Genomic DNA, 12,651 nt, shown 5'->3' with positions numbered 1-12,651 from the left:
TTAAAGTTATGCAGCAAATTTCAACACAAAGCTTGAAATAAATGGCAATACATTATGAGGAGTGCAATAATTCAATTTAAAAAATTATGTGCTGAAACTGTATCATCTTCACAAGTTTCAGTATAGTTAAAAAAAATCAATGTGTTCCCATACAGTGCTAATTCACTTAATTTCTATAGTCTGAGTAATATAAACTCTGTGAATTATTTGTTCAGCAGCCGAACTGAAACAAAATATTGATATAGCTGTTATACATAAAATATGTTGACATGCTTAAAGTCAAGGACTGAAATAAATCTGAAGTTATGTTAACAAGAACCAGAGGGAACAGTTGGGTAAATGTATCTTAACTAAGTTTTGCCATTGTGTACTTAGGGATATGGAGTAGTTCTGTAACTTTAAGAAGTTACAAAGAATTTTTGCTGGGATGAAGATTACATAGGATCACTAACTCATTCACTAACTCAAGCATATTGAATATTGATTATTACTTCTCAGGTTTGCTGTCTTGGGTCTTTCTGGTGACAGCCAAGTCCTACTTACCATTACTGACACTCCGAGTTGTTGAAGATGTAATGGTTCAATCACTGACCACAATTAACGGCTGGAAAATCTCTTTCACTCATTTTATGGAATCAGATTTATACAACCTTACTCAGCTATATAATGTAACCTGACACAAAATTTATCAAATGTTTCTTTACTCAGGATGACTGTAGAGAGCAAGCATACCATTCATGAGTGATCCAACAGCAAACAGATCTAAAGGCTCACTATTTGAACGAAAAAAATTGGTTTATCTAATTTTCAACAAGATATTTAATACCCACAATGAGTTCTTAATTAAACTGGAGGAAATATGGATTCATTCAAATGGAAGAATTCAATTCAGTAGATAGTTTTAGAATTAAGAGTTTTAGAATGACAAGTATTAGCACATGGAGAGTTTTTTAGAGAAGTTCCTCCAAACTGACCTTAAGATTAGCTTTATGTGGTATTGTTGATTTTACAGCAAAGAGAAAAAATGTGTAGTAACATTTCATAATGGCAGAAGGTGTTGAAGGGTACAAAATTGTACAAAAAACCCACTAGATGATCTAAGGAGTAGCTTGAAAAAATATTAAGTATTAGCTACTTACGAAAAAAAGTACCTATGAACAAATATTTTAAACAGCAAGTTTTAAAAGATCCTGCTATTGTAGGAAATTATAAAATTATTATGTCCCAAAAATATAGTGGAATCATATGGGGGAAAAGAAATAAGAAGTGGCTGAATGCCAAGTTCCCACCAAAGCTGCTCTATCACTCATGCCTTAACTGCTCAAGGGAAAGAAAATACAGCAAAAGGTTCCTGGGGGAAAATTATTTTATTACCTATCAAATCAGAGTAGGATAATGAGAAATAAAACCAAATGTTAAAACACCTTTCCCCCACCCCTCCCTTCTTTTAGGGCTTACCTTTACTCCTGATTTCTCTACCTACTTCCCTGCCACAGTGGCACAAGGGGACAGGGAACAGTGATTATGATCAGTTCATCGTACATCGTCTCTGACCCTCCTTCCTGCACAGGGCAGGGGCTCCTCTTGCCCTTCGTCTGCTCCAGAGTGGGGTCCCTCCAACAGAAGACAGTCCTTCACCAACTTCTACAATGTGAGTCCTTCCTATGGGCTGCAGTTCATAACTCTTCCAGCATGGGTCGTCCCCATGGTCACAGGTCCTGCTAGGGGTCTGCTACAGTGTGGGCTTCCCATGTGTTCACAGCCTCTTTTGGGCATCCCCCTACTCCAGAATGGGGTCCTCCACAGGCTGCAGCTCGATATCTGCTCCACCATCAACTTCCATGAGCTTCAGGAGGACAGCCTGACTCACCATGGTCTTCTCTATGGGCTGCGGGGGCATTTCTGCTCTGCCACCTAGATCACCTCCTGCCTCTATTCTTCACTGACCTTAGTGTGAGCAGAGTTGTTCCTCTCACATATTCTCACTCCTCTCTCTGGCTGCAATTGCTCCCCCCCCCCCTCATTTTAGTTGGATACTCTGGCTAGAATTTTATAAAGGGCATTTTTCTTACAGCCTGAACAGTTTCAAACATCTGTCAATTTAAAAGGAAGAAAACATCTGCTGAAGAGCACCCTATCTTTTGATCTTCAGCACATTCAATAGTAATGTTGCGCTTTTATCCTCATAGATAACTGCCAGCTTTATTTCTACAGTCATACGCATTCCTTGACCTGTGATAAAATTTGGCTTAGTTTATTACCCTTAAAATGACAGTTCCTCAAACTACACTTTATATAGCTATATGGGAAACAGAGATTACACTGTCCAACTCTTTTTCCATGAACATTTTTCCTTCATTCATTATTTATTTTTTCTATATGCTGGTGTACAAGTGGATTGTATTCTTCCATGTCAAATATCTTTCTGAGTTTTCATTACTGTGGTTTGAAGACATTTCCTGTTTGTCTCACAGAATTATTTTCATTTTTCAGCAATAGTCTGTGTATTCTTTTGCTCATTTTTAATTTGAAGTTATTTTTTAAACCTGACTAATTTAACCCATCTCTTGGCATTTGTGATGTTTCAAATTTTCATAACAGCATTCTGCTTTACTAAACAAATCCTTCATGCTATATTTGTTTTCAAAAACAATGGGAAGACAGATTTTCTTTTTATAACTACAAATTAGTAGCATGAAATCTGGATGGAGTCCAGGAACTAGCAGTGTAGCCCACTGGGGCTGTGGGAGCAGAGACAGAGGTGTCCAAAGACAGAACTAGAGCTAATGGGCCCGAACTACAACACAGGAGGTTCTATCTCAACAGAAAACATTTTTTTCACTGTGATGGTAACCAAGCACTGGCACATGTTGCCCCGAGAGGCTGTGGAGTCTCCATCCTTGAAGATATTCAAAAGCCATCTGGACAAGGCCAAGGAGTTGGGCCAGGTGAGCCCCTCATCTTTTCTGTGATTCTGTACTGTGTAGCACAGTTCCACAACGGTGAGAATGAAACTAGGACATGTAAAATCTCCTTTCATGATAGTTTTTGCAAAGTTTCAGTAATAAGGAAGCTTATTTGTCATGTGATTTGACACAAGCTTCCTTTATGTTGTAGCTTACTGCAGCTTGTGCTATTGAATCGCAACCACTTTTGAACTAGGCTAGACTGCATTTCAGTAAAGGCTTAGGCTTAAGTATCAGTGGCTTTGTAACAGTTGAGTATTGATGAAAACCAGGGTGACATAAATTTTTCTCAGATCTTACAGATAATCTATGATACTATAGATTAAAGGTTCCCACTGTACTTCTAGAATCTATCCACTACTTACAGGTATTTGTAATTTATTTTTTTTTAATTCCTACTTTACCCTAATATGCCTGAGTTCCAATTTCAGCTTCCAGAAAATAAATAGAAATGTTAAGACATACGTTCCCAGTGCATAAAATATAATAAAAATGTTATGGTGGGGTGAGGAAGAATGTATGTGTATATGATTTTTAGACTTCTATGGTTTTATATCAGCAGCACATTCTTACAACTGTGCCACTGTACAGCTATAATACACCATAACACTGATTGGAATGCTGGTTTTTTTATAGCACTGTTATGAAGATTAACTATGTAATATGTAAGATTTTTAAACAAAAGAATGCATAGTGTAATAATTTAAATAGTTGCTTTCTTTGGTACTTTGAGAATGCACAAGCGAAGGAAATAAACATTCATATTTAATTTTTTGTGTAAAAGTGACATTAAATAATACATGTAACATTAATAATATAACTTTACAGAAGAATAAACAGTCTAGTATGAAAACACCCCTGCATGCTGTTAAATATCTAAATGGAGATTAATGAAAAGGTCCAGGATTTGACTGCAGTGATTAGAAGGATGGACTTAAAGCCGTTTTACACAGATAGACCTTTAGCTAGTTCTTGGTCATACTGCCAAAAAGCACACTTATGCAGGAAAGACATTTCACTATATTCAAGACTGTTGCAAGAAGGCTCTATTGCTTTCAAGTGAATATATCTCCCTAAGGTTTATATATGTTTAAATATAAATAATTACATATTTATTTTTGAATACACACACATAAATCAAATTTATGCATATAATTATATATTTAAAGTTACATAAAAGGTTCTATGGTGGTCTAATTGCATTTCACCACTGACCCCTTTTAATGCTTGCATATCCAGTTACATACACACATTTGCACACAGAGTTTGTGCATGAAAAACAGATGTTTGTTCTGTTGTATGGGTAGCTAAATACATAGGCTAAGTTTCCAAACATTTGTTCAGTTATCAGCAGGTACTGATGATGTGACTCTGAGGCAGATTGTGCTTCCCTCCTGGACTTCCTGTACACAGTTCTACACAAGCATATAGGATACCAGTAAGTAAGCTTACAAGTCTGTGGAGGTTTAATAATTTGTATGTATTTAATTAATATAAAATTGAATTAATATATAAAACAAAAATTTCACATATAGTGGTTGAACAACTCCCTTTGGCCTATATAGTCAAATTAGGATATCTTTTTATCTCAGTATTTGAAATATTTCCTTTGAAAATATTTTTCCTTTCCTGTGCTTAGGAACATGCAGAACTTCAAGGGTAAGGGATATTATGAAGATCTTATCTTCATTTCATCATCAGCAACAGCATCTAATCCACAAATTTTTTATCATGACAACTGTATTAAAGTGTATCAGAGAAACAGATCCAAATGCAATAACTGAAATAGCATTCCATCTATGAAAAGATGGCATACCTAGGTCACATAATGCACAGTTTTTCCTGTTTTGTTCAAAATGTCTTTTTCCCATTGTTTGTCACTGTGTGGTTGTTGCATTTCAGTTTATGTTAGGCACTTCCATGGCAGGTATTACACATGCTGTAACCATACACCTGAGAATGGCAGAGTAGTGGCAAAGTAATTCTAGTGGGGAAATTTGCCATGCGAGTGTATCAGTGTTTCAGCTGGTCTAGCCACATGGTTAAGTTGATTATGTTGGTGTGATGTATTTAACTAAAAACCATTCCAGGTAAAGAATCAGTATTCCTACAGAGTGACACACGTGCTAGGAAGACCATCTAGATCATCAAATCTCATGTCTTATTTTTATAGTCAAGGAAGTCATCTATGCATTTCAGATGGACACACAGAGTCCTTTGTTGAATAACTTCTCTAGTGAAACCCTACTTCTGATTTGAGACGTGAGAACCGTTTTAATTCAAACACTAAGAAAATGTAACATTGGTCCAAAATAGTTTTTCAAATAGATTCCAAAGTAGTAGTTAATAGTAGTTAATAGTAGTAGTCCAAAAGAGATGGAGAAAAGAGTGCTCAAATTGTTTAAGACCCTAGCAAGTATAAAATTAACAGTGTGCACAAAAAGCCTCAAAACAAAACCATACTCACAAATCCATGGAGAAAGCTCTGTCTTGTGAAACTTAGTGTAAGGTTACTTCCCTGTTTATTTCAGCACTACATTTGGTTGGACTTTTCCTCGAGAAAATACAGGATTATACATAGCATCATGGAATCACCTACTTCAACCCCCTGTCATGGGCAGGAACACTCGTGGGAACAGATCTGTTTCATATGCATCACATTTTATGTATAATTTTCCATTTGTAGAGCAGCACAACATAATTTATCTGGCATTATTTTGTGTTAATACTGTCTCACTACAGTTTTTTGTCATCTATCTTACCATTTTAATCTTTTCAAACATAAAATGTCTATATACACTGAGCACAGCGTCTATAAACATTAGATTGGGGGACTTTTCTGCTGGCAGCTGAAAAACAGAGAGAGATTAAAGGAGTAGCCATATTACTGGCAAGCCACTCACATTTATCATCATCCTGGGCTGACATTGTGGAGGAGAGTCTCAATACATATTTAATTAAACTTGTTCTTCCTCAAATGAGAGCTTAGGATATAGGGAAAAATAAGATGAAATGTGTGCTGCAACTGAATTTAGCATAATGCATCTATGACTCTCAATTTTGGAAGGGCTCCAGTTCTATATAACTGGCAGCTAAAAAGAATTGCAAGCAGGAAGGGGCAAGGGGAGGAGGGATTATCCTGTTTACTAAAAGGCTCTTTTATTTCAGTGGGATCTGGAGTTATCTTCTACTGCTTTTACTTTGGTAGAATTAGAATAAGAAATAAAGTTTTAATTTGATTTCTTAAAAGAAAGTGAATGAAACTAAATTAGAATCTTCATAAAATTATAGTATCACCCAGATGGGTAAGAAAGAATTATCACTCTGTGAATGGAAGACTTCCTTCCTGAACATCACAAGTGTCACCATCTCCCAAACTTTCTGGAACTGAAATGTAACATACAACAAAAAAACGATTTTTTGGCTGTCTCAGTGTAAATACAAATCTATTGTATGTTATGCAGGATTGCCACCAAAAAGTCAGCATAATGGAACTGTATTTATGTACTAGCTAAATACAGCAAATACCATGTGATCCTGAATGCCAGAATTTTGTCTCTAATAATATTTTTTTCTTTTCAACATCTTGAATTCAGTCTTTTCAAGGCCCTTTTGAGTGCTACATTTCTAACATACTTTTGACACATATTTTCAAAATTACTTTTCCAGAAATTGAAGTTCTGAGTCTGTCCTGCACTAACATACATCCTGATGTAAGAAATAATTATTTGATAGTTAGAGAACATTTGGGTATCTCTTGCCCATCTCCCAGATGACAAGGCAAAATCACTGGTTTCTGTTAAGCATTTAGATGTTTACATATGGGAATAGATGCTTATCATGACCTGTATGTCTGAATAATTTTTTCTCATCCTTGAGCCCACTACACATGAGTTTTGCCACCACCAGGAGAAGGATCTAGGCTTTGCATTGACCTGGAAATCACAAATCGGACTGCCAAAAAATTCTTATCTCCGAGTATAAGAGGAATTCACTTTTGCTCTTCAGACGATTTTGAAATCTAAGAATCTTTTTGCCTCTTTTCCCAAAGTACACGACAGCTTTTCTTCTGTACAGGATCACCCCACAGAAAATCATCTTCCATAGTAAAAGCTATACTGTTTGTGATCACTTTAGATAACTTTGTTTGAGTATTTCCTAGCTGGGTGAAGCATGTTCTCATTCTGGGTCAGTCTGTAGCTTATATTACATAACTTTATGAATCTTCTGGTACTAAAGAGTAATCCCAGATTCATTTTTCCCTGGGAAGTTCTTGTATGAAACCAATGCAACTTCTGTGACCCAAAGAAAACTCAAAACTTATTCATGGTCTCAGCATAACTACTGGATTGTAGCTACCATAAATTCAGTTGTTGCTTGGTTCTTTTCCAGTTCATTTGTGAATTGTGATGGAGCTTAGGCAAGATTTAAGTGCCTAGGTGCTGAGATGGAGTGCATGTGTATATCGTTGTATTTGGTAACTATGGCACTTGCATTCAGGAGGCTGTCCAAGTATTTAAATTTAGCCACAAGAATTCATTGCTTAGAAACAGAGGCACTAGTTAATTTGTGCACTCTCATACTCAGCATTAGAGAACAGACTTTCTAACTTACTCAGTGACCAACATCCTGTACAAAACCTTGCCTTTGATACTTAAAATACAGAAATGAACATTAAGCAGCATGTTCATGTAAAACTTGGTTTATCGGATTTTCACCCATTACAGTTTTGACATATCTGGTGTTGTTTTTGTGGTTTTTTTTTAAAAAGTGGGCATTTGCTATATGTGTGTATGTATGTGTATATATGCATAAACATGTATGATTTGGTTTCTTAAGTTAGCTGCCTTGTTATGTACAGTAAAGTGGCTTAGAAGTAAAAAAGGTAGACAAACTTTAGTCCTCACACAGTGCAACAGATACTCACTGAAAAGTATATAACCTTGCAAAACCCAAATCACAGTCTAACGCTGTTGAAAGTTTTTGCAAATTAATTTTTGTGGGAAAAGTATATTTTGTTTGGAAAAGTTATCCCAGGACTCTATAATAATATCATAGAGTCATAGAATCATAGAATCATAGAATGGTCTGGGTTGGAAGGGACCCCAAGGATCATAGAGCTCCAACCCCCCTGCCACAGGCAGGGACACCAACCTCCAGGCCTGGAGCTACACAAGGCTGCCCAGGGCCCCATCCAACCTGGCCTTGAACACCTCCAGGGACGGGGAATCCACTACCTCTCTGGGCAGCCTGTTCCAGCACCTCACCACTCTTTCTATAAAAAACTTCCCCCTAATATCTAATCTAAACCTTCCCTTCTTTAGCTTTAGTCCATTCCCCCTTGTCCTGCCATTATCTGCTCTTTTAAAAAGTCGAATCCCCTCCAGCCTATAAGCTCCCTTCAGGTACTGGAAGGCTGCAATGAGGTCCCCCCGCAGCCTTCTCTGCTCCAGGCTGAACAAGCCCAGTTCCCTCAGCCTCTCTTTGTAGGGCATGTGCTCCAGCCCTCTAATCATCCTTGTGGCTCCTCTGAACCCTCTCCAACAGTTCCACATCCTTCTTGTATTGAGGGCCCCAGATCTGGACACAGGACTCCAGATGGGGCCTCACGAGGGCAGAGTAGAGAGGAACAATCACCTCCCTGTCCCTGCTGGCCACTCCTCTCCTGATGGAGCCCAGGATACCATTGGCCCTACGAGCTGCAAGAGCACGCTGCTGGCTCATGTCAGGCTTCTCATCCACCACAATCCCCAAGTCCTTCTCAGCAGGACTACTCTCAAGAAGCTCTTCTCCCAGTCTGTATCTGTGTCTGGGATTCTTCTGTCCCAAGTGCAACACCTGACACTTGGCAGTGTTGAACCTCATTAGGTTCCCCCAGGCACACCTTTCCAGCCTGTCAAGATCCCTCTGGATGGCTTCCTTTCCTTCTGGGGTGTCTACCACACTGCAGACAGAGAAAAAAGACTGCAGAGTAGTGAACAGCATGTGCCTTTCGTGATATTACGTGGTCACCAAATATGTTTGCTCTGCACTAGAGTGTACTCACAGATATCTGAACCTAGCTCAGAACCTGGAAACAATGGGGACAGCAGAGAAGACAACAGAATGTAATATAACCTTGTTCCCAACAAAAGTTTATTACTGTTGTGGTTTTACTCCAGCCAGCAGCTGAGCACCAAGCAGCTTCTCAATCAATCCCCCCCTGGGTTGGATGGGGAGAGAGTCAGAAGAGTGAAAGTGAGAAAACTTGTGGTTTGAGATAAAGACAGTTTAATAGGGAAAGCAAAAGCTTCACATGCTTGCAAAGCAAACAAGGAATTCATTCTCTACTTCCCATGGGCAGGCAGGTGTTCTGCCAACCTCAGAAGAGCAGGGCTCCATCATAAAGGTTACTTGGGAAGACAAATGCCATCACTCCAAACACTGCTACCCTGTCCCCTGCCCCTGTCTTTCCTTTTCTCCAAGCCTCATATAACATGAGCATGACATAATATAGTATGGAATATCCCTTTTGTCAGTTGGGGTCAGCTGTCTTAGCTGTGTCCCCTTCCAACTTCTTGTGCACCCCTACCCATCCTGCTGGTGGGAGTGGGTGAGAAGTAAAAAAGGCCTTGACTCTGCAAGCACTGCTCAACAACAACAAAAACATCTCTATATTGCCAACACTCTTTTCAGCACAAATCCAAAACATAGTTCCATACTAGCTACTCTGAAGGAAATTAACTTTATCCCAGCTGAAACCAGAAGAATTACATGATATGTTTCCCACGAGATAAGAACCAAAATGTCCATCATTTTTCTATTATTGTCTCTTTTGGGAGGAGAAAACCAGAACGAAATGCTGAACTTCTTCCATTAGTTATAAGAAAGTCTTGGACTACTAAGCATGCATTTACAGTCCTTGTGGTGGGAAGGATGGGCAATGGCAATAATACAGAAATGCAGGACGAGGACAAAAGGAAAAGGAATAAAGGAGAGAAAGTGTATCAAAGCAGCTATCAGCCCATATTCTAGATGCCATTTCATTGCTGTGTGACACTGTGTAAATAAGCATGCTGCCAACTCCTCAGGTCAAATCAACCTTTCTGCTTTGCCACAGTGAAAGGTATTCAGTAACATTGTCATGGTAATTATCAGAACACAGAAACATCAATTCCCACCTCATTAGGGCTTGACCTATTTGCTTATGTCTTGGAAACAAGCAAATTCTAAGGTGTATAAAAGTACTTCTAGATAGATGAGAAAGTACCGATAGATCAAGAGAGAGCACTTATGTTTTCCATCTTGTAAATGCTTTTTACAAGCTAACTCTAGTTAATATATATTTAAATTCTATTAATAAAGCTCCTATGTATCTGGGACAATCATAAACTAGTTTCATGATCATTTTGGTTTTGAATGATGCCTTTTTTCAAGAACTTGCAGTTTCATGAGCCACACAGTTCTGATAGCATAGCCTTTCAGAACAATTAGTTTAGACAATGAAAGCCCATATATCATCTCACATACATTAATTTCTTGTATTGCAGTGGACTTCTTAATATATTAATCTGATTCCAGCCAGCTTGGAGTTGCACACACCCACAAGAGTAGAACATGTCCACAGGCAGAAATCAGCAGTACACATAAATGGCCATGAGTGAATTTAAAACTGAAGTGGAAATCAGTCAATCCGTCCTGTAGTTACAAGGTTTTCCCTGATCTTGTTATCTTAACCTCTTGAGCTGTAGTAAAAGCAAACATTGCAGAAGTGTGAGAACATGAAATTTTATTTCTAAACTTCTAGTGCTATCTGAACTGGCAGTTGGATTTTAATTCTCTACAAGACCCAATCAACTTTTAATTATGTTCTTTTTCCCCATAATGTGCTCATTTCCTGATATGTATTGGCATCAGCTTAAGATGTGATTCTGCACGCCCTGGGAAAATCAGATATATAATGAAAAATGCTTAGCTTTTTTGTTGTAGTCATGACATTTTATGCTTGTGTGACATATTTTTTCTTTGTTTCATGTTTTATAAACAAGCACAAATAAAATGAGTTGAGTAGTTTAAAATCAAGCCAGAGGACTTATTGCTGAAATAAAAATTCGTAAAAACCCTATATGATTTCCCATCAATAGACAATTATGATGATATCAACTCAGGTGTCAATAGGATCCAGAGTTATGTAATAAATATTTTTATTACATTTTATTTTCAATTTTATTTAACTGCATTAAATTCAGTTACACTGATGCATGTGGTAAGTAATAAGTTTAGAAAGCATTGCTGAAATGTGAACTTACTGAGTATATAATTTTTTAAGAAGTTTCCAGAAAGTGGGAAGAAGAGAGTGGAAATAATGCCATATATTGTGATTCTAGATGTTAGAATAATATTTCTGTAATAAAGATTTTTTAAAAAAGGATGTATGATAAGAAAAGGGGCACATCAAAGGAATTGGAAAGGTATATCTTCATACTGATTTATAGAAAAATGCATTATCTTAGTTTATATAAGTAATTATAATTTGTATTTACATCTTAGACATGTAAGTCTCCAGGCAAAGGTAATGGAAATAATTAGGTAAACCTTAAATGAGATTTATCCCATCCTAAAAGAAATGTTTAAGATATATCAGATGAACTGCCTATAACTTGATCGTGACTGCAACTGGAGGCTGGTTCTCAGGTGGGTTTCTGTAGAGTAGACATATTTAACTAGGCAGTCTGAATCCCATACTTTCAGTAGGATTGAGAAAGAAAGGCATGTCCTGGTGGAACAGAGATCTTAACATTCAATCTATGTATGTGTCCTTGTGAAAAATAAGATTAATTTTATCATTTTATATTGCTGTTTCAATACAATGTGATTGCACAAGTATAACATTATTATTTAAATACTGGTTTGGGGGAAAAAATACTGCAAAAGAGCAGGAAATAGGTCAGAAGATGACCTCCTGCATTCAGAAATAAAGCCAGGTGAAGAACTTCTTCCAAAAGCTTTTCATAAACTTTTGTTGATCTGTGCGAGTCATAAGAATTTTTAGGATATAAATCTGAAAAAAATATAAGGACAAGTTATATACTTATTGCTCTAAAATTTCTTACCTCTCCCTATACATGTGGCAGTTCTAAATAATAAGTAGTTCTGTTAAGATCTGATCCAATGCACAATGAACAATGTGAAAACGGCAGAGCTTAGAATTCAATATTGAAAAAAAGAAAAGGAAGATTTCTCAGGAGAGTTTGTACAAAAAGCCTCAGAACCGCCATGTTTTTCACTGTATTGGTACATAAACTGGGGAATCATCAAAATCCTTCCTATTTTTGTAATTCTTGTCCTGGTTCTGGCCAGGCCACATTCAACTTCCTCAAGCAGCCACACGTTTTTTTCCACATGACCTGACATCACTCCCCCATAAAAGGGGCTGGTTGGGGAAAGGTAGAGGTTTGGTGCCTCTTGGACAGTTTTGAGTGTGCCTGGAGTGTCAGCTCAGTGGGTCCTTGTGTTCGGCAGCACTCAGTGATTGTACGTGCAGTAACAGTAAGGTACTCTGTGTTATCACTGGGTGTGAGTGCAATTGGCTGTTATAGTTCTACATTCGTAATGATTTTGTCAGTAAACTGTCCTTATCCCAACCCATGGAGGCGCTTTTTCCTCTAGGAGTGATCGAGTGGCGTATGGGGCTCAACCACCACAA

Source organism: Gallinula chloropus, assembly GCF_964237585.1.
Source record: "Gallinula chloropus genome assembly, chromosome: 7".
Classification (NCBI taxonomy): Eukaryota; Metazoa; Chordata; class Aves; order Gruiformes; family Rallidae; genus Gallinula; species Gallinula chloropus.
Note: the sequence above shows the minus strand (reverse complement) of the source record.